The sequence below is a fragment of the Lagenorhynchus albirostris genome, chromosome 7 (genome assembly GCF_949774975.1).
Source record: "Lagenorhynchus albirostris chromosome 7, mLagAlb1.1, whole genome shotgun sequence".
NCBI lineage: Eukaryota > Metazoa > Chordata > Mammalia > Artiodactyla > Delphinidae > Lagenorhynchus > Lagenorhynchus albirostris.
The window spans coordinates 58,773,800-58,797,411 of record NC_083101.1 but is presented as its reverse complement, the minus strand read 5'-3'; the positions used below and the strand labels follow the sequence as shown (position 1 = coordinate 58,797,411).

The 23,612-nt window shown below is 37.9% G+C and overlaps 1 protein-coding gene across 1 annotated transcript in view; it reads left to right on the top strand.

Moving 5' to 3' along the window:
* Positions 1-23,612, top strand: part of PTPRD (protein tyrosine phosphatase receptor type D) — a 523,277-nt gene that overhangs the window by 46,684 nt on the left and 452,981 nt on the right. The gene's annotated exons all lie outside the window — the stretch shown is intronic.

The window sequence follows — 23,612 nt, the reverse complement described above, 5'->3', positions numbered from 1 at the left end:
GAATTTTTATAAGCATCCCATTTGAATCTGATGCAGGTGGTCCTTTGAAAAACATTGGTTGAGAACATATATTACATATTTTACATATATATTACATATCTTATAAAGTTATGATTTGCAAAGTCAAAAAGATATGATTTTGACTATTTGCTATTTTGAATTGAGTCTACTGGTTTACTTGCATCACTGAATTGATTTTACATAAATACAGTGGGCCAGCTGGTTAACAAGATTGAGTGTCTCTGGGGTTTACTGTAGCATACTAAGGGTTTGTACGCTTAGTTATAATGTTAATGTTTCCACCATGAAAGCAGAAAAAAACCCCATGAAACCAATGCATGCTTTTAAAATTCTACTGGCACATGAATTTTGTGTGTGTTTGGTGTTTCATTATAGTCATTTTAGAGTGAGTCAGTGTGGAATTGGTTTAGTGCTTTCCCAGAACTGCTTACCATGAAAAAAGATGGTGATGCATTGTGTGCAAAGAGTGGGATTATGGTGAGGGAGGGAGTGGGGGCCAGACTGTGGCTGCTTTTGGTTAGCTCTCACACCGTTCCCCTCAATTTAAGAAACTCCTCAGCTTTATGGTGGCATACTCTACTTGACCCTTTGGAACTTCCAAATCCCAGTTCAGTTAGAGCTGCACACGGGATGTTGATGAAAGAAAAAGAGGCAAACTGGTTGATGCTGTTGGGTTGAAAGTCATGTCTGAGATGAAGAGCAGAGGGAGAGCAACTGGGGACTTTCACCGCTTTGTGCAGAGTGTCTGTGATTTTCATTTTGTAGAGCAAATGTGTCCCTAAGCGCTGTTTGAAATTTAGGTTTCTAATTTATGTAGCACTTTATAGACTAGAGTGAACTATTTAGTAGAATCCAGACTCCATTTAGATCCATATGGCCTCCCTGCATCCCCACACCACTCCTGCCCACTCCCGTTGTATATTTCATTAAGGGAGGTGCCCCTCTAAGGTGAAATGCAAGGACTGTAGGTAAGAAATGCAATTCAACAAAGTAGCAGACCAAACTTGCTGGACTTAAGATCAAGTTCTGAGGGACTGTGATGGACTTTGTGTTTTATTTCGTAAACTTACAGGGAGATAATGAAGATATGAAATGAGGTCTGACCAAATCCATATTGAAAAGCCAAATCCTTCAAAAAAACAAAGCTACTCTAAACTCATTAACCATTCACAAATCAAATTACCCATACAGAAATTGAGTGAAACTTTCTAAATAATAAATAATAGTTCTAAATAATAGTTCAGTTGTCTCCTAATGTGTAGTTGCTTTGTTTGTTTGATTATAGTGATTACAGTGTTCATTAGTACTGACTGGGTAGGTGCAGTGGTTCATATCTTCAAATAAACTGTAGTCAAGTGAATGCTCACAGCTTCTATTTTCATCTTTAAAACCGTACTTCCCACTTCTTTCAGTGTCAGCAGCTATTTTCTTAACATAAATATTTTTGTCACTGTAATTGTGCTGGAACAAAGGCAATTCATGGGTGTTGCTGCATTTCAGTTGCCCTAGTTACTCCTGTGACAGAATTAGGTTTTATTTCCATCGACTAAGTTGTATCAGTACAAATTTATTTCTGGCACCAATATAGTAGATCTCAGTACAGCAGCCAAATGGAGGGAGCATGTCTGAATACTTAATTTGAACAAAGAGGTTTAAAAAATACGTTTTTATTAGTAATCCAAATATCTCTTATATCAAAACCCTTTTAATCAGATGGAATGCTTAAAAAAGTCTGAATAGAATCTCAGTGTGTTAGTTACAGAAGAGTGATCATACCATCTCTTCAGTCGGCCAAAATGTGAAATTAAAACATCATCTTGCCTTAAACGTATACAATTAATTTCAGGAAGACTTTGTCAATACTTGCTTGTTATTTATGGATAGTCTTAGAGCATGTACTCTTTAAACTACATGACTCATAGAAGTTAATGTAAAAAGGAGTGAGGTGATTTTGTGTGTGGAAAGCCCTGTTTAAATCTTTAGACGTGCTCTGATGAGAGGTAGGTTTGAATCTGTTCATTACACATGAATATAGGTTCTGTGTCTAAAAAGAATCATGTTTGTAGTTTTCTAAAACTAACTTACTGGTAGTGATGTCAGGGTTTTATAAATCTTTGAAAATGAAAGTGTGATATTTGTGTGCACATTATAAAATGGTTCAGTTATCTTCTAAGATACCAAAAAAGTGCATGCATTCAGAGTGTTGCCATCCAGAAGATTTTCCGTCTCTGTCTCTATTTATATTTCTCTTGCTTAATATTGCAATTGAGGTTTATAGCCATTTTTTTTAAAAAAATGACAAACTACTGGCTTTCTTACCATGACTATTGTATAAAGATGGCTTGCATAAGATTTTCATTTCTGATATTGGGGTTAGAGTACGCTGATGTCCATGCTACCTTCAAGGATATGTAGCTTTTAGAGTGAGACCACTTGGCCTGAACTTTCAAGTGGGGAAAATATGAATTTTAATCCCAGCTCTATCTTACTTTGTGGATTTGAACTGGTCGGCTTTTCTGAGCGTAGTTTCCCTATCATAATTTGGATCATACCAACCTTATAGAATTATTGTGAAATTAAATGGGGCTAGGTGCCAAAGATGATGTTGGTTGATTTTTATTTCACTCTTCATATATTTCCAGATAATATCTGTAGTGGACAGCTTCTGATCCCATGACTTTGATCTGATGAGCACGTCTCTTATTAATTGAACAGAAGTCCAGTGGAAGTTTCTACCATCAGGGTATTAGAGTCCCTTCTGAGTCTCCCTTTCTTTTCCCCCTCTTACACCAGAACCAAAAAACAAATCTCTAATTGGATATTGTCATCAGGATTCTCTTTCATATTTGGAAGGCCCATGATGTTATATGATCTGGGAGGTATTAAAACATCTCATTGGCCAACACAGCCTATTTTTATAGGCTTACCTGTCTGTCTTTTCTAATAGGCTTCAAGCTTCCTGTGGCCGAGGATCATGCCTTAGTCACTCTCATTTCTCCTGGATGCCGTGAGGCAGCCACTGTGCAAGGTCTATGGAATTAGAATAAAGTGGAGGGAGTAGTGCAGTATTCTGATTAAGAGAAAGTTCATGCCACATGTTTTTCTCCAGTCTGGTTAGCTGGTTTTAAAGTGCCTGGAGTTTGTGCTTTTAAGATAAATTGGTGGACTTCAAACATAAAGAAAACTAAATAAATATTAAAAGAACAGCAAGGGGCTTCCCTGGTGGCGCAGTGGTTGAGAGTCCGCCTGCCGATGCAGGGGACACGGGTTCATGCCCCGGTCCAGGAGGATCCCACATGCCGCGGAGCAGCTGGGCCCATGAGCCATGGCCGCTGGGCCTGCGAGTCCGGAGCCTGTGCTCCGTGACGGGAGAGGCCACGGCAGTGAGAGGCCCGCGTACCGCTAAAAAACAAAAAAAGAAAAGAACAGCAAGCTTTGGTGTATGTTTTAGAATATATATATATATATATATATTTTTACAATAAATGGGTTTTTGACATGGCTTTTTGGCTGTAGGCTTTTTTCTCTTTTTTTGGCCAAAAATGTTGTTATGTATAAGCCTACCAAAAATAATTTCATAATTTTTATAATACAAATATGGATGTAAAGAATTCAAGGGTTAAAGGTAATAATATTTTAAGAATATAATTGGTAACAGGATCTGGAAAGAGTACATTATTGAGGAGAGTGTCAGATCTTCCAGTTGAGTTTGGTTTTCTCATTGGCAAAGCTAATTCAATTAGATTTTAGAAGTTGTTATAAGCTGTTTATTCCTTCACGTAATGAAACTATAGGGTAAGCCTAATAACTATGATATACGTTGTTACTCATGTTATCTAGGGTATGCATTTTTTCGGATCAGAGAAAAGAAGGTACATTTTTTCACAAACACTTCACAGATGTGTGTACCCATTTGTAGATAAAAGTAATAGCTAACATTGCTGCATGGCCACTGTATGTCGCTTGCTTAACGTGTATTCTGTTGTTTAATTCTCTGAACTGTCCTATGAGGGAAGTATAATTATTATCTCCATTTTTAGGATGAGGGAACTGAGGCTGAAAGAAGTTAAGTCATTTCCCCAAGACAATGTAACTGCTAAATGTCAGCTCTGGGTTGTCGGGACCTTTTATGAGTAATAGTGAATGTCCTTAGAAGTACAAATTCACCTAGAAGGAAAAAGGTAGAACTTGCGACTGGAAACAATTACCACTTTTGAGAACATCCTGCTGGCAGGGTGTGGCCAGTTTTCAGGCAACTCTCAATTGTGAGCACTTGTGTCTGAAGCGGAGAGTTCCCTACTGCTTTCTGTACTCAAACTCATACCTGTAATCTTTTCAGCAAGTAACTTCAGTGGACTCATCTACAACAGGGTGTTGGGGAATGTTGACTTAAATAATCCTCGCATCGCTTTCTACAGTAAGACATTATGTATCTGTGAGTATGAATGTCTGTAAAGGCCAGGGCTCTGAAAGAGCCTAAGTTATAATAAGAGTATAATAAGGCAGTGATTTCACCACTAATGCAATCTGGTTCCAGTTATGGTATAGACTAAAAGTTTCAGATTGGCAGTAATAAATAATATTTTAGGATTTTCGTAACCCTTTCCCTTATCTCTTTTGAGAGGTAAAAAGTAAGGGGGAAAATTATCTCAGATCAGGTTTCCTTGTCATCTTCTCTTCTTTCTTTTTTTTTTTTTGCTGTATGCGGGCCTCTCACTGTTGTGGCCTCTCCCGTTGCGGAGCACAGGCTCCGGACGCGCAGGCCCAGTGGCCATGGCTCACGGGCCCAGCCGCTCTGCGGCATGTGGCATCTTCCCAGACCGGGGCACAAACCCGTGTCCCCTGCATCAGCAGGCGGACGCTCAACCACTGCGCCACCAGGGAAGCCCTCTTCTTTCTTTCTTATGTTTGTTAACATCTGTAGTGTGCAAAGAACTGTGGTAATACCATTAAGTGTTTAAATGTAGATTCAGGAGAGGTTAAGCAACACTAGCAGCCAGACACTCTTACTTCACACCATCAAAATGAATGAAATATATTCTGAGTGCTTCTTAAACATCAGTGAAATAATTATCCAAGCACCATTGTTAATGCTCTCAAAAAGAATACTAAAATGATCAGTATGAGAGCGGAGATTTATTAAATATAGCAAACTTTGAGAATTAGTAATTACTACATAAGTTAATAATAGCTTCTAGTGCATTTTTATTCCTGGATTTGTTCTTACATTTGTGACCCTTTGAAAGGTACTGAGTGCCTAATACCACCTTCATGATCTTGTGACCCCAGCAAGAGAGAAATTGGTAAGGGAGAAAATATTTGTTTAAAAGCCAGATGTTATGCCATATATATAATGTTTATCCCTTGCAAAATAAGCCTAGTTATTATTGCTTCTACTTTACAGATGAGGAAACTAGTGCTCAGAGAGATTTAAGTATTTATGTCATGGCCTCGTAGCACTGAAGTTCAAATCCAGGTCTGTCTGACTTCGAATTTCCAGCTCATTCATTTGTGATATCCTTCATATAGTTTTTACTAATATTATTTCCTATCAGATATCTTTTCATCATTTCAGAAAAAGAATTGAATGGTTTGTATGATATATAACAGAAATCAATTTAAAAATATGCACATAATATATACAACAGAATATTGTTCAGCCTTAAAAAAGAAGAAAATCCTGCCTTTTGTAACAACATGGATGGACCTTGAGTACATTATGCTAAGTGAAATAAGTCAGAGAAAGAAATATTCTCTGTGTTCTCCCTTAACATGTGGAATCTAAAACAGTTGAGCTTGTAAAAATAGTATGGAACTTATAGAAATAGAGAATGGGGGTGGGGTGGGGGAAATGGGTCAAAGGCTACAGACTTCCAGTTATAAGATGATAAGTTCTAGGGATCTTATGTACGGCATGGTGACTAGAGTAGACAACACAGTATTATACGTATTATATACTTGACATTTTATGAAAGAGCAGATCTTAAATGTCATGACCACAAAAATAAAAAAGGTAATTATGTGAGGTGATGGAGCTGTTAACTAGCCTTATTGTGGTAATCATTTTGCAGTAAGGACATTTATGAAGTCATCACACCATACACCTTAAACTTATACAATATTCTATGTAATTATATCTCAATAAAGTTAGAAAATAACTAAAAAAAGAAAAAATTAAAAAAAATAAAATAGGCATACATTTAAAAAATAAACCAATAATTAAATTATTATTATATTCATTAAAAAATTAAACTCATTAAAACTTTGTGATGTCTAGCAGTCATTAGAAATACAGGCGTGCATACAAACATTTATACATATATATAGAAGGGGGAAGAGGATGAAGTAATGATTGCTCTTTGGTTATATGCCTATGCCTCTGAAAAATAATAGGAATATCACCCTAATCTTGTGTACTTTTTTCTTGTAAACTCATGTATATGAATTTTTTTTCTTTTATCGTCTCATAAGAGATTATGGTGCAGTACTATATTCTTAATTTCCAACAGAATCCAGTTGATATTTTTATTTGCCTGGGAAAAAGTGGAGATTCTTTGCTTGAAACAACAAAAAAAGACTGAGTCTATAAAAATCTGCCTTGGATTGACTAGAGTGACATACCAGCTTGGAAAAAAGAAAACTTTGTGTGTATGTGTGTGTTGAGTTAGGGAGAGACAAACATTAAATGTGTAAATGTGGAAGGAGGATTTCTCTGTGAAGAACTGGTAGAGCAAGTAACAGTGATGGGTATTCATTACAGAGTGCATCTAAACATAAAAAAAATAAAGGTTAAATGTTAATTGAAGCTCTCTGCCTCTGCTACACCATCTTTATTGAGGAGGGCAGAAGTTGGGAAGACAGCTGGGATTTTCAGCTGGTTTCTTAGTCTTTGAGCTGGGTCAACTGTCGAATTTCATTTCTGGGAAGAGACACAAGCAAGTTTTGACTTTGCTAATATTAAAGATATTAAGAGTTTGCAAGGTAACCCTTCTTCCCTCTCCCCAACTATGTTTCAGTCAATTGCCTTCCTTTTCTTTTCATTGGGGTGACATGGTTAGTGCTTATGTCTTTGAAACTAGACTATTCTTGGTTTCCTCCAGTGAAACTTTAATGTACCTCAGGGACCACCCTGGGTTAGTTCTGTTTAATGAATTCTGCAATGGCTCCAGGGATTATTTCTCATACCAACCACAACTAAACTGAAACACATTCCAGCATCACCTACACGGGGGTTTCTTGAACAAAACCTTTAGGGAAGATGAACTTTTGCTGTGTTTGCTACGAGACTATTGGTAATAATATGTGCAAATGAACAAATGCATTTATTTGAAAACAAACAAAAATTCAAAAAGTAAGTTTCTTCCAGATACCTATGTGCTCTGACATGTAGACAGCAGACAGCAAGAGTATTTTAATTATAATACCATAGGACTATTATTAGTACTGAATAAAGTAATGCATGTAAAGTTAGTACTGTATCCTGTATATACATATATTATGTTGATTGCATTATCACTTCATAAGATCTTTTTATTAACCCTCATAAACAGCCTGTAAGGAGTGCAGAATGGAATTTATTCATCCAATGTTACACACGAAACTGAGGCTGTGAGTTGTTGTGCAGCTTCTCAAGGTACTTAAACTGCAGAAATGAGCTAGAACCTAGATGCTCATAGACTTATAGCTCATTGTACCTAAAGTATAAATTTATATCAATGAGAGGTCTGTGACTGAAATAACTGTATTTTGTATATGATCAGTGAAGCCTACTAGGAGCCAGTATTATTGATAAAATATATTTAACTACCTGTAAACTTGAAGAGGGCACAGCTTGCTGTATTAACTCCTGAATTGCTGCCCCCACAAGCAATGCATAACATAGAGTAAGTGCTCAATAAATATGTGTTAAATGAATGGATGAGTAATAAAATTCACAGCTTTTAGATGACTTGCTGTGCTAGCTTTAGAATGCAACAGGAAGCTACTCTTTATTAAAGACGATTCAGCATGATTTTGGTAGATTTAAACATCTTCCATTTTTAATCTGTTTCCTGTTAGTAAATATCAGAACTCTGCTGATTTACTATGCTTAGACCAGCAAACCCAGAATTGTTTGGTTTTGCATTCTCTAAATAATCTCTGTTTGAAAGCCATATGACCCACATTACTGGTACGCGGAATGATAGGATGGCACTTTGTTATGATTTAAACTTTAAAAAGTGTTTAAAGTGATTATTATCTTGATATTTCTTAAAAAAAAAACGTGTGGAGAACTGGGCTTAATGATCCTAGGATTTACTCTACATCATTAAGGTGTTTAGTTATTTTCCTTAAAGGCTTCATGTATTACGACTTGTATTACGACAAAGAACAAAAGGAAAATTTGACACATAGATGAATACTTCTTCAGATACATAAAATGTTTAATTATCATATTAATGAAACCAAAAAGGGAAGAATTCCAGTCTAAAGTACATGAAGTGTGATATTCCATGTAAACCCAGCATGGTATATTTTATACAACTTTGGTTTGAGAGTTCTGAGCCTAGTTGCCATCCTTCTTGAAAGAAAGATTCTATGAAATTTATTTTTTGAGAATCTGCACTGTTCCAGACACCAAAGAGAATAAATGCAAATATGGGAAGTCATATTCTGCATTCTCAAGGACCTCACAGCCTATCAGAGAGCAGAAGCCAAAACATAAATATCTTTAATACAAAGCACAGTGGGGTCAGTGACTCAGCTTTTGATCCATGTGAGATCAGCGAGAAGGAAATCACATACAGCGGCGGATAAGATTGAGTTTCCCCAATGTGGTGGTGTTTGAGATAGTCCCATGGAGTCTGCAGGGTAGTGGGGCGTTTGACAAGAAAGTTAGAAACCCCTGTACTGGGAGGTGCCCTTCTTTGCAACTGCCTCACATCTAGCTTCCTTTTAGGGTGTTTCACTAATTATGGGACTTGTGTTGACACAGAATAAACTTAACTCAAAAGTAAGCAATCTATTTATTTGATAACTTTGGAAAATGAATCCGTGGTGAAAGAGTTTGGAACTCATGCCTAACTGAGGTTTTTGTGTGATTGCACATGACAGCTGTAGTTAGGGCAGGTGGGAGGAAATCTCTTGGCCATAGCACAATCATATTAGGGTTCACCTTCATTGACAACTTGCATTTATTTTATAACATAATCAAATTTTGTGTGCCTTAAGTCTCTTGAATGTGGACTAATACTAAGGAATAACATGTTATGGCAAATTTCAGTTTATTTCAAATAGTTGGGAAATGGAATGTTGCAGTTCATCTAACATGGTAGCTGGGAGACTACAGAAATATTTTACATAGGTTATTCAATTCCCTAAATAAGAATAAAATAAAATATTTACCATTAAAATATTATGAACATAGTTTGAATTTAATTTCTTAGTTATTCAGAAAGCTCTTTGAAATTCTATAGGTGTTCTAATTTACCAATAGAAGTAGCGGTTGTTAATCTTTATTTTCTAGGAAATAAATCATGGCCATTTGGCTTTTCTGGTAATTTCAATTCTGGGTTCATGAAACTTGAATTTCTCAACCATAAGATCAGAGCTTCTAGTTTTAGGCTCCTGCATAAATCTATTATATGAATTACACTATTTTGTAAAGCTTTGAATTAGCAAGCACATGATGATTTGATGTGATAAATACGGCTCTTAAGTTAATGTAGCCAAAATCAGGAAGCCAAAAATTCTATGGAATTTTTGAAAAATTAAATATGGCAGGGGGGTAGTTGAGTCCATATTTCTACTTCATAGCTGCAAGTACGGGGGTGACTAATAAATATTCCATGCAGTGCAGTATTCACTTTCTCTAAGGTATTGGTAAGTGAGGGTCATTGTAATTTAGTGAGACCATTCTTATAAGAGTGTCAGCCTGATGAAGAACATTTTGTATTAATATTATAGTTCAACTGTTCCACTGACCTTCACTAGTCTCTATTATAGAATACTGTTCATTCTTATCTAGTTAAATACCCTCCCCAGAAAGTTTAAAATATTCCATTCCAATATTATTAAAATTTATTTATACCTTGGCAATTAAGAATTCAGGCAATTCCCCTCTACTCGTTAATATGTTCATAAAACACCTATTGACCTGTAACGCTTTCTGCCATCGCTCCAACAGTGTGCATAGATTATTTTTAAAAGGCCTAATATGCTTTGTTTTTTATCAGAAACCTAAAGGTGACCTGGTTCTTACTGTATTTCATCATTTGGCACTTAATTCAGGCGTGTTTCCTGATCAGTGTTAAAGGCTCTGCTACCTCATGTAAACTATATGAGATAAAAAGTGCCTTTGGAATTTTTTTTTTTAATGTGCAATTTGGTGAATTCTTTCTGTACATTTTGTTTGAATTTAGTTTTCAAAATGACAGTGCATTAAGAAGATATATCCCTGTTCCTTAGGTCTTACATATTAACATGGTGAACAGTAGCAGAAACAGCTGTACATACTTTGACTTTGGGATGTCATGCATTTTCCCTTCAAGAAACAGATTTTGTAACAATTTTCTACCACTAAAATGTTTGGACTGTCCTCAAAGGACCTTACCATTTATTGTAAGGTGGACTCATTAAAATATTACTGAGATAGTGATAAACATTAAAATGAATGGTATTATTCATTATTCATTCAATGAAAGTTTTCATTGATCAGTCCAGTGACTCATAAATTGGTTGTATTAGCAAATGTGTAAAATTAATTCACAGTCATTCTTTATTTGCTGTAGTTTTTAAGTAGGCTATTTTATCATATAAAATAAATAAAAAGTTCTGGGTAATTGTAATATCTTCCTATTTTGGTTGTGCCCAACAAAATCTAACGAAATCTTTAAATGTCTTCTGAAAATGTAAAAAAGTTTCCATCCTTTAGGGTAAATGATGTTATGAATTAAGGAGACTGAAGTATATGCTGATAATCAACTTTATTTTAAGATTGGGCCAAAAGTAAGTCATCTGCAATAGAAAAGTTACTTCTTTGTATACTGTCAGTCATTGGCCATTTTTTCAAAAGCATTTGGACTAGTTGATGATTTTTTTTTTTTTTTTTACATAATCATAAGATTGCATGGCATTGTTCCCAAATCCTGAGCCATTGCATTGTTCTCTGCCTGTTATCTAAGATATTTCATTCCTTTATTTACTCTTTCTCGTTAAGTCCCTTTGAGGCAGATCAGTGAAGTGAAGATCTGACACCAAAAGACAACTCTAGAATTTATTTCTCATTTTAGGGGAAAATTATGTTGCTGTCCCGAAATTTGGCTTTATAATAATAATTTATGAACTGTAAGTACCATTAGAGAGTCTACTGTGATTATTTGGAATTCTTTCAGAGTAGTTTGATACAGTTAAAAGCCGATTTTCTATGTATCTTCTTATCAAGTAGAGTGTAACCTAATGGGCAGCAGTATGTGAAATGCGCTTAAGTATTATTTTACTTCTGTACTCTCTGGTTCCTCAACTGCATCCTTTTCCCCCTTAAATTAAACATATTGCACTTCCATCTGCTGTGCACTATAGTTGATTAACATTTATTTTTGCAGGGATATTTTTCAAATGGGTTTAGGGAGCAGATGTTTTTGCATTTGTACCCGCCTTCCTATTCCTCGTGACTTTCCTCATATACAGGGGAAAATGCGTTGCTCCTGTCCTTGGTGAATTTCGCATATCTCTTTGATTTGGGCTGCTGCACTGTAGTGCATGATAATGTGACAATTGCAGTCAAGCAAGACCGTTCCTTAGCTTCCTAGTATTCAGTATCAATATCCCAGCTGTGCTGCTGGGATTTGAAGAACTGCTTCAGCTCTTGGTAATTCCCCCTAGGATTCTTGGGCCAAACACTGACTCCAACCAAACCTCTTCTCTGCTAGTCTTCTGTTCCAAGACTGAGGAAAGACAAATAACAGGCTTCTAAATGAACTCAGAAATACAAAGACACACACGCACACACACACGCACGCAGTGTATTTTTAGCACAGGTGCTTTGGGCGTAATTTTTTTTTTCTGCTCTAGGATCCAAATAAAACACCTGCATTTTTACAAATTACATGTGCATATTGTTGTCTTTCAAGAACATGGTACCTAACAGAATATTTGGCAAACCTCTGCAACGAAAATTGTGCCTGAATGCAGGTGTAGTTTGATAGTGTCAGAAGAGGAAACTTAGATTAATAGTTATCCACTGATGCATAAACAATTACCCCAAACTTAGCATCTTAAAACAGCTCATATTTTTTAGCTCATATAGCCTCTGAGGGTCAGGAGTCCGGGAGTGGTTTAGCTGAGTGGTTCTGGCTCAGGGTCTCTCATGAAACTCTAGTCAAGATGTTAGGTGGGGCTGCAGGCATCTGAAGGTTTGACTGGTAGTGTAGGGTCTGATTCCAATATGACTCACCCACATGCTTGTTGACAAGAATCTTTAGTTCCTTGCTGGCTGAAAGAACCCTCAATTCCAAGTGAGTGGTTTATGTCACTGGCTTCCTCCAAAAGTGAATGATTGAGAGAGAGACAGAGAGAGACTAAGATGGAAGCTGCTGTTTCTTTTATAACCTGTTTGTGGAAGTGACATAACATCATTGTACTGCATGCTGTTGGAGCAACCCAGTTATAATAAGGAGGGGACTACCCAAAGTATGTGAATACCAGGATGCAGGGATAACTAAGGGTCAACTTGGAGGCTGGCTATCATAGTCGAGAATCATCTACTTGCTGCTAAATACATGACCTTAAATAAGTCACCAACTTTGTGAGCTTCAGTTTCCTCATCACTTCTACTGATCAGCTGAAATGTGAAGATCTTAGATGATGGATGCAAAAGCACTCTGTAAATATAAAATAACATCTACATATGAGGGTTAATTAAGAAACTATACTTATTTTTAGGAGTAATAAAAGAAAAGAAAAAGTAAAAACATGAGAGAGTGAGGAATGGAGAGAAATGGAGAAAAGGAAGAAAAGAGAAGAGGGAGTGAGGAATGAGACAAGAAAGCACCTCCTCAGTTAGCAGGGGCCAGCAGAGGTCTTTACCCTGTTTTTGCTACGCCTTATCAGTAGTTAAATTTTCACACAGAATGGGTGCTTATGTCCTCAAATTTATAACCCCATCTTTTTTTTTTAGGATTAAACAAAGAAAAGCTATTCTGAGCTCTTCTGAGCTGGGTCAGGTTTGATTAAAATCAAATGAATGTAAATCAGTAGTCAAAAAGGCTAGATTTAAATCACCAGTGGCCGTACTCCCTGATTGCTTTCGTCAAAACCAGAATTGAATGCTGACCTCCATTATAAATGCTGTGCCGTCCATTAGGAAAGGACAGCTAAGATAGCCATTAGTATTTCCATAAGCCACTGACCTTGGCTCAGTATAAACTAGAATCTAGAAAGTGGCTGTATTTATTATCATTTTTAATGTGTTTTCTGGAACTCATTTTCTCTGTGGATGACTTTCAGCTTCATTTTGGCATCCAATTTGTGGAGACATCATCTTACTTTTAGAATCAAGGTAACAATTGCTGTTCCCTCATGGTAATTGGTGACTGGAGACCATTTACCAAGTGGAGTCATAAGGACTTCAAATCTGTGTGTCCAAAGCTTGAATGTATTATCCTCTCAGTCTACCCCCTACATATACATGCTATATTGACAAAGTTATTTGAAGAAGTCATTTAGACATTGGTCTAAAAATGGACCACTTTACCTTTCCTTTTCCCCTCAAGAAATAATTACAACAGATAATTCACACATTGTCTGCCCTTGCCCATCTCTTGCTTCTTTACTTACTCGGTCCCTGACCTTCACTCTATCTCATATCTGAGATATGTATTAGGGAAAGGATGAAGATCTGGCTGTCTACTGCAGGCATTCCCTGGCCTTAAAAATCACTTTTGCATTTTGATTTAACCTTTCTGAAATGTCTTTTAAGTCAGTACACCTAAGTCAAAAGAGCTACCTCAGCCTGCCCAGTTTCCATCAGTAAAAACAGCTGTTTCTTACCAACAGCCTACTTAGCAGCTCATATCCTCAGTCCCCTCACATTTCTTCCTTCCCTCTCAGCTCTCTAGTCCACAATTCCTGATGATGCTAACTCCACAATTCCTTTAAATTTGCCCCTTCTTCCACCTCCTACTACTTTGTCCTTCTCTCTCACCTGTTTGCCTTTTTAATAGTCCTGGAATTGGCCTCCCCAAGCCTTCCTCTTTCTCCTCTCTTTCATCCATTCTCTCCATAGCTGCCAGTTGCCTTCAGAAAACACTGATGTGATGTCATTATTCCCCAGCTTAAGATACAGTGATAACGTTTTATTGTCTACATCAGCACTGCCCACTAGAACATTCTGTGATGATGGAAATATTCTATATGTGTGCTGCCCAATACAGTAGCTGCTCACCACATGTGGCTACTGAGCATTTAAAATTTGGTTAGTAAAACTAAGGAACTGCATTTTCACTTTTGTATTTAAAAATTAAATGGCTGTGTGTAGCCAGTGGCTTCCATACTGTAGGTCTATAGGATAAAGTATAACCTTCCTAGTTGAATCACATTTTCCCCTTTCCACACACTAAGCATATATACCAATTACATGTTCTAATGTGGAGCTTGCAACCTTTCTGCCTCAATCCACACCAAGAATCTGTTGTGATTAAGACAAGCTTAGATAGCCGTGAATACCCAACAAATATTTGGGCACCTGTTATACGTAAAGCATTGCAAATATATCTATGAAGAAGACAGACAAGATTCCCTGCTCTCCTGAGTCTAACACTTTATTGGTGAGAACCCGTGTACAGTAAATAATAAGAGTAATGAAAGTGAATTGTGTAGTGTGTTAGAGGGTGATGGAAAAGGGAAAAAGCAGAATAGGATGGAGGGAATCAAGACTGCTGGTGAGTGTGGGAAGCAGGTTGTAGTATCAGTATTAAAGAGGGTGGTCAGGGTAAGCCTACCTGAGGAGAAGCAAAGACCTGAAGGAAGTGGAGTTAGTTAGCAGATGTCTAGAGGGGACTTGATCATTCCACACAGAGGGAGGGGCCCGAGCAAAGGCCCTAGTCAGGAATGCACCTGACTTGTGCAGGGAACACCAAGGAAGGAGGGTGGCTAGATGGGGGGGTGGCAGTGGGAGGAGTGGCGAGGGTTGGCACGGGTGGACGTGGGCCAGAGTTGGAGCAGTAGAAATAGTGAGTATATTTTTAGAATGCTTGACCATATGTATCTACTATTACAGGCACTGTAGAAATTGTGTCTCTTTTCTTCATCAGAATTCTCTCCCTTCCTCCAGAGGGAACCACCATCCCTGTTCTTGTAGAAGAATCTCATTCTTGCTTTTCTTCATCAGTTTATTGCCTATAGATGCATCCCTAAATAAATAAATATACATGGAATGATATTGTATGCATTCCTTTTTGTAACTTTGTTTTCTCAACATTATGTTTATAGGATATATTGATGTTTTTTCATTTACCTACAGTTTCTTCATTCTCGTGGGTATATACTATTCCACTGTATGAATATCCCACAGTTTATCTCTTCTACTATTGATAGACATTTATGTTGTGTTCAGTTTCAGGTATTTATGAATAGTGCTGCTCTGAGCATTCTTATCTTTATTTTGGAGTTCATAAGCATGCATATCTCTGTGATGTGCACTGAATAGGATCATCAGTGCACATGATCCTATGCAGTGATAGGATCGGATATGCAGTGATAGGATCGGATATGCAGTATTCATTCAACCTCATTAGATAGTACCACACTGTTTTCCAAGATGGTTTTACATATTTCCATGTATGAGAATCCTTGTTGTCATACATCTTCGACCAATACCTGAGATTGTCAGACTTTTAAATTTTTGTCAGTTTGACCGATGAATGGTAGTATCTCCTTGAGGTTTTCCTTTGTATTTCTGTTAATGGAGTTGAATACCTTTTCATGTGTTTATTGTCACTGGATTTCATCTTTTTTGAAATGACTGTTTAGGTCTTCGTCTGTTTTTCTCTTTGGTTGTCACCATTTCTGATTGATTTTTGCAAGTTCTTTATAGTTTCTGCCTACTATTCTTTGTCAGCTTTGTGTATTGCATGTATATTCTCACAATACGTAGCTTGTTATTTCACTCTTTTAATAATGTCTTTGGATGAAGGGAATTTTAAATTTTAATGTAGTAGAATTTATCAGCTTTTTCCTTTATGGTTAGTTCTTTTTGTATCTTGTTTAAGAGATCCTTTTCTATTCTCCGGCTCCAAAGATAGTCTGTATTCTCTTCTAAAAGCTGTATAGTGTTAATTTTCACATTTAGGTCTTCAATTCACCTGGAATTGATTTTTGTATATGGTGTGAGGAAGGTGTTTAATTTTTTTCTTAGTATGGATTGCCAATTCTGTGGTATTCTACTTCTTTAACAATGTTTCTGATTGTGACTTATTAAATTTATTTCATATCTCACTAATAATAAGACTGCTCTAGTGTTACTTAGCCACCTCTTAAAATGCTCGATGGAATCAGTTATAAACAGAATCTCAATCTGAACTATCTGAAAACAAAAGGACAAATAAAACAAGACAGGGGTGCTTATGTAGCTCACAGAACCTTGAGGCAGGGATACAGCCTTAAGAATAGATTGGAATTCTACTGCTGTCTGCACATCTGATTCACATGTGTTTCTCTGCAGAGCAGGTTAATGGGAGTTACGGCTACTAATAGTTCTTGAGCATTACGCATCACATATACAACTACTGTGGGGAATCTGTTTCCATATATGTCCCACATTTTCACTGGCACATTTTGGGTCAAGTGATCACTTCTGTGCTGATCAACTATGGAAGCTTCTTCTGTAAAATGTGGGTGATGGGGAGAAGAGAGCAGCTTCTGGGTCAATGAACTGGATGAACAGTTCATTAGGTGAGGCATGGAACATGTCCATGCCACTGGGTGCTTTTACCATAGAGCCCCTGATTGAGATTCTGCCCTTAAAATGGCATCTTTGGGGGCTTCCCTGGTGGCGCAGTGGTTGAGGGTCCGCCTGCCAATGCAGGGGACACGGGTTCGTGCCCCGGTCCAGGAGGATCCCACGTGCCACGGAGCAGCTGGGCCCGTGAGCCATGGCTGCTGAGCCTGCGCGTCCGGAGCCTGTGCTCCGCAATGGGAGAGGCCACAACAGTGAGAGGCCCGCGTACCGCAAAAAAAAAAAAAAAAAAAAGGCATCTTTGGCAGAGCTTTCTTAGTTGTTTCTGAAGGCAGTCAATTGACTTCTGCTACAGAGGCCTCTGGGAACTGCCTATAGTAATTGAAATGACTCACTTCTGGGTCTCTTTTAGCTAGTTACGAGGCAAATATAGCTAGATAGAATTATTTTTGTGAAAATGTGACACTGATAATGTCCAATAAATATCACATTGGTGATAGAAGCACATTGTAATATGTGAGGCATTTTACATGTACTCGATTAGAATCCCCGTAAACTTCCCAAGTTGTACGGCTTATTGCATCAACTTCTGAGTAAGCAGTTGCTCACTAAATAAATTCTGTCCTTTGAAGGTGGGTTTAATACATTAAAGCAGTGGCTTTGACTCAGGCTATGTTTCCCGATAATTTTTTATTTGATTTTGCATTTGAAAACAATTATAGGTAATTTGAATGATAAGAAATGTCATCACTGTAGGTATTTGTTCTTACTTCGCTCCATCAAAACAATTTTATTGTTTTAAGAGCAATATCTTTAGGTTAAATTCAAGAATATTATCTTAGGTGAACTACTTTTTTCCATCATAACTGCTACTTATAACGGTTTTTCCTTGTTAATTTAATTGTCCTAAATGAATTTTCAGTGCAGAATAACAGATGTGATCAAGCACAGAATGTTTTCAATATGTCCTCTTATTAAGAAAGGAAAATTCTACTTATTCTGGCATAATGAAGTATTTTCACGGCAGACAGTCACTAAAGTACATCCGTTTGCTTTTCAAAGTTAGCAAAATACCACTTTTAAATGGGAATGGTTTTGTAGGTAGAATTTAAAAAGCATAAAAAAGGGAAAGACTATAACTAGGGGGCAGAAAGCTTTCTTTCTATAGAATGAACTTAAACCCAAAATATCAGCCATGTATTTGTTTGGGAGATGCCAGGGGGTTGAGGCAGCTTGTGCTGGGTTGCCTGGGGACTCGAATCACAAAGGACAGAATCGGTAGAAATACTTGCAAAGGTGAGGGAAAGCCTCAGGAGTACCTAGTAGGTGCCCCTCTCTGTCCTCTCCTGTGTGCTCCTGTCCTGTCTTATCCTTCCCTCCTCTCCATGCTGCTCCCCTCTTTTCTCCACTGTTCTCCACTCCACTCTTCTTTACCATTCTTAGCTTTAGGTATTTTACATACCTTTTTATGAGGATTGAGAGATCACCAGATGGATCTAGGCTTTCTTCAGCATCTTTTGTAGCAATATGCATTACTGTGCACACCCCGTTCTAGATATTAATAGACTAGAAAAAGGCACGTACACAAACTGTACATGTCAACTGACGAAATGTGAAGGCAGAACTTTTTTGAGGGGAAAGGGGGAACATGTTATCACTTTTAATGAGTAGGAGAGTGCAGAATGTTTGGGAGGTTAGTATCCATTTCTAATATTGAAGAAGCAAAGCATCTTTGACTCCATATCGCTGTGTCTCAAGGGGAGAGACCAGAAGCTGAATAAAGCTGGCAGTGTTGTGAATTATTAGAACAATTATCATTAAGCAGCCTGAATGTCTAGCTTCCCAAGGTAACTATGGTAAAGGGTTCAAAAGCTATAGGAATGTGTAAGTTCTGGGCTGTTTAAAATGGTTTTCTTACCATGCCGTATATCTCTTCAGCAGAAACCTGGGTATCACAGTTGAAATAAGTATTTTTATGTGGATATACTTAAGATAGATATTGGGTTCAGACACTGGGAATCATTTTCTAGCTGTTAATGAAAATACATCCCCTTTTTTTCTGGGGATTCAGGTACTCAACTCCAAACTTTTCCTTTTTTGTCTTTCTGGGACACATCTCAAAAGTAGATAGTGCCTAACACTTGCAAAAATAGAAATGACTACAGTATTGACCAAACTTTCATAATTATTTTAGGTGAATTTATAGGATTTGGGGGGAAAATGTCCAAGTTGACTGATAAAACTAAACTCATACTCAAAGCAGGAACTAGTACAGTCATCTCTGAGTCCTTGATCTATGAATTCTGCCGTGGTGATTTGCTACAGTAATACTAAAATCTCATATTTCTTCCCTTCATATTCTAGGTGAGTATCTGAATTGCCACGAGTGATGAACATGTATATGAGGTGTGCACGCACACACACACACACACACACACACACACACATGCGCATTCACAACAAATTAAGAGCCTTCTCAGACTCTTTCCTGTCGTGTTTGTTATCCATCTGCAGCAATTAGAAATGACTTTGTTTACAATCTAAACTGCACACGTTATTTCAGGAAAAAGATTTAATAGCCTTTGTTTCCTTACTAGAAGCAATAGAAACTGTATTTTTTTAACCTGGCAATACACTGCAGGAGAGTTTTTGTGTCCCTTATGTTTCTGCTAGTTTCTGTTTGTATCATCCCTATATTGACTATAGCCTCAACTAACCTAGTGGGAAGCTTTACCTTAACGCTCTGAACTTGAAGGACTTGTCGGTAATTTAATCAAATTCCGGCATGACCACCCCTTGTTTATTTTTCTTAACCTTATCCTGTTTCAGTGAGGTTTTATCTTATGCCACTTCATTCCTTAAGCCAAATGACAATAATACTGTGACAGGGCTTTGACTGGGGGAGTTGACGCTGGTAGTCAAAGCCCAGCTGATGAAGGACTTTAATATGGAGGCAGAGAAGGTTGCAGGAAGCAATGGTAAGTCCATTCAGATTAGTTCCTTTTACTGCAAGCGTGAATACAAACTATAGGTCATTAGAAGGGTATTCAGGATGATTCTTGTGGTTTGGACAGAACCATGACTACAGGAATTTACCGAAGAGGCTGTTGTTTGCCTCCATTTGTAGCTAACAGTGTGTAATATAAGTCAGCGATCCCGGCTGGATTAAAACGTGTGCGGGATTCCTTTTGCGCTCATCAAAGTGACAATACAGTCAGCTCTGAAACTCCTACATCTTTGGTGGCTATGACAGATTTGAATATGACAGGGTGTCTCTTCCATTGATTAGCCTTTTTCCTGTTATTCATTGTCATCTCAGTTCATTCTCTTTGAAATATGTACTCCCCCTTACCAAAGCTCTTTTCCTGTGCATTTCTGTGTCTACGCACCCAGCCCTTACTTTTGGTGGGCTGTGGGAGGCTAGTTGTTTCTATTGAACGGCTTCATAAGGAGTCCAGCTGTTAGCTGTCAAGGGTTTTCTCTTTTATTAGTCTCAGAAGGCAGGACTGGCAGGGTGTAGCATGTTGGTACAAGATTCCAGCTGTTGTAATGGTGCTCTCGGAGTCCCTGATCATTTGAAACTTGAAGAAAAATTTGACCTTATTGTAGCAGTTGTTTCTGTGTGTTCCTTTTTTTTTTTTTTTTTTGCGGTACGCGGGCCTCTCACTGTTGTGGCCTCTCCCGTTGCGGAGCACAGGCTCTGGACGCGCAGGCCCAGCGGCCATGGCTCACAGGCCCAGCCGCTCCGCGGCGTGTGGGATCTTCCTGGACCGGGGCACGAACCCCGTGTCCCCTGCATCAGCAGGCGGACCCTCAACCACTGCGCCACCAGGGAAGCCCCCATTTGTTTATTTTTGAGAGGTTTGCAGTGTAAGATAAAGAGATGTGAATGATAGCTATAAAACATTGAGGCCGGATGGAGAAAAATTTAAGTGTTTTGCTTTTCAAACTTTTTTCGAAGTCGACATTTTTGGTATGGAGCGTTTAAGATACTGGAGGGAAATGTTAACTATTGTGGGTATAGATAAATTTATCTTGCCATACCTTTATTTGGTAAATGGGCTAAGCAGTCTTGGCAAAATTTACTCACGCTTTAAAAACAGGGAGATAAGAAAGCTAACTATTTCTCAGAGGCACACTCTGAAAGTTTTGCAGAATGAAAAGTTTTTGATGCTGTTTAATGAAAAGAAGAAAATCCAGTAAAACCAGGTTCAACTTTAAAGGGACTTTGCTTCTTTATTCCATCTTGTCTCTCTGGGAGATTTCTCTATGCTAGGATCCTTGGGGATAGTTTGATAAGTGGACCAAACTGTTGAATGATGGAATCAAATACCTTAAGCAATGACAACATCTGCTTTTCCTTCGCTGTGGAAGATTGACAGACAAGAGCACGCATCATAGCATAGATTTATATTTAAGAAAATTAACTTATTTAAAATGGGGAACCTTGAGAGAAATGCTTGGTTGGGACTGAGTCATTACCTAGTTAAAAATAACCTTTCCAGGTCCTGTCGTTTTGTTTGCCGCAGTGAAATAAGTTTATTTCAGCAGAATGAAGCCATTATTAGCTTGGCAGAGGCCACTTGTCAGAATTTTATGGAGCAGAACACCGTTTGGCTGGGAAATTCAATAAATACTGTAATGTGAGAGGAGTTAAACTCCAAGGGCTGAAGGGGCAAAGAGTCGGGGATTTGTCGCTAATTCACTGTTTTACAGCCCCAATAAGAGAGCATGAGGATATATGAAGAATCATCATTAGAGGTCAGGCACACAAACCCTTCGTGCAATACCAAGGCAGCAGGACATGCGAATAAAATCAAAACCTTGAAGTATATTAGGCTGTATAGCACTGATGGTTTAGCATAAATATTGAAGTGTCTTGATTCTTGAGATTTTTCTTTTTCTTTTTTTGGAGAGTGATATGTCTCCTTTACCTGCTCTCCTGCCCTGAGAATTTCTAGAGGAATAAAATATAGGTGAAAAGCCTATGGCAGTATAACCCAGTCATCAGACCAGTACTGCAGCGTTAAAATGGCATGGAGTCTTTTGTCACCTTAACAGTGTAAGAAACCAAGCCAGTGGCCACTCTCAAGCAGTAGTAGACTTCACCTTGAGGCAGTGTCGGAATGACTCTGATGTGGTGAGACTAAATTCCCAGCTCTGCCATTGTGTCATCATCCTAGGCAAATTAACTTCAGCAAGCCTTAGTTTCCGAATCTGTAAAGTGGGGCTACATAATCGTACTTACCTCACAGAGTAGTTCCTAGGAGATAAAATGAAAGAGTGCATATCAAGTTTTAACACAGAACCTAGAACATAGCAAAATAAGCAGCGGCAACTCTCAGTTGGATCTTCACTGGAAACACCAGTGGCCTTATGATATCCGGAAGATTACTAACGCTAGGAAAAGTCTTTAACTTTGTGGGGAATAATTAATATAATACATGATTATGCTCTACTTATGTCATTCTACATTCATTTCTGAATGTTGGGGTACAAATGTACTTTTTAAATACATAACTACAGTCATTTTGTAAGTACTTTTTTGTGTCCTGATTTTAAAAGGGATTCCTTTATGAACATTTCTGTTTGCTGTTAGGATGGGTAAGATTCACTTGGCTAGAGAAAACTATGCAAGGGTTAGAGGGGAAACTTACTTTGAGGTAAAATGTCACTGTGTACAGATTTGGAGATTATTTTCTGACTGTGGGCTATTGGATTTCATATGAAGGGAAGTATAAAGTCTTTCTGTTTTTGTGCATCCTCATCTCAGCGCTCGATAGGTTGAGGGTTCTCTTCATTTTTGTCCTTGAAAGGAGTGTATTGGGTATGCCTTGGCCATATTATTAAAAGAAATACAGAATGTTGGCTGCAAACAACATACTTTTAAATAAAATGACTTAGTGGAAAGTCTCCTGGACTGACCATGGGCCTGACATACTTGCTGGGCCTGTTAGACATACAGAGTGAAGTGGAACGTCCTTTCACCTTGTCAGAAATTCTTAGGACGTTAAAGATAGAGCACTAAACGTCTTTGGGAAAGGGTGCTCGGTGTAATGTGTAAGTATAGTTTGCATCATTTGCTCTGCAGCCTGACCTTCCCACATCCCCTGCACAGAGTGATTAAGATTCAGAGAGCTCTGGAATTCATTTAATTAAAGCACTGCCCTGGAGTCCATTATTGCAAAATGTTAGCATAGTGCTCTCTGCGACCTTTAAAAGTTTAGAAATTGGTAGCAAAATGTAGAGGTTAACTATTCCTTCCTTTTAGTGCTTTGTGTAATAGTTTCCCCCTATTTTCCTATACTAATTAGTTGCACTCTCATTTTAAAAACATGCCTTTCATTCATGGTAAATGTTTTGACATATCTTTTCCTCAGCTAAGATGCAGACCTCCTGACCATGTCTCCCTCCTTTCACTTAATACCTTTATCTCCTAAGGATATTTTCCTTGGAACTGATAAATTTAACTTATATGGATGAAAACAGATACCTCACCCTGGGCTTCAGAGACTACCTCTAAGCCTTCCAGAGGAATCACCAAAGTCAATTAAAAAGCAGCCCCTTAGAATGAGAACCACCCGTCTTCTTTCCTTTTGGTTTCCACTGTCCCCCCACCCCCACCCCCATCTCCGTTTCTTCCTCAGCTCAGACAGTC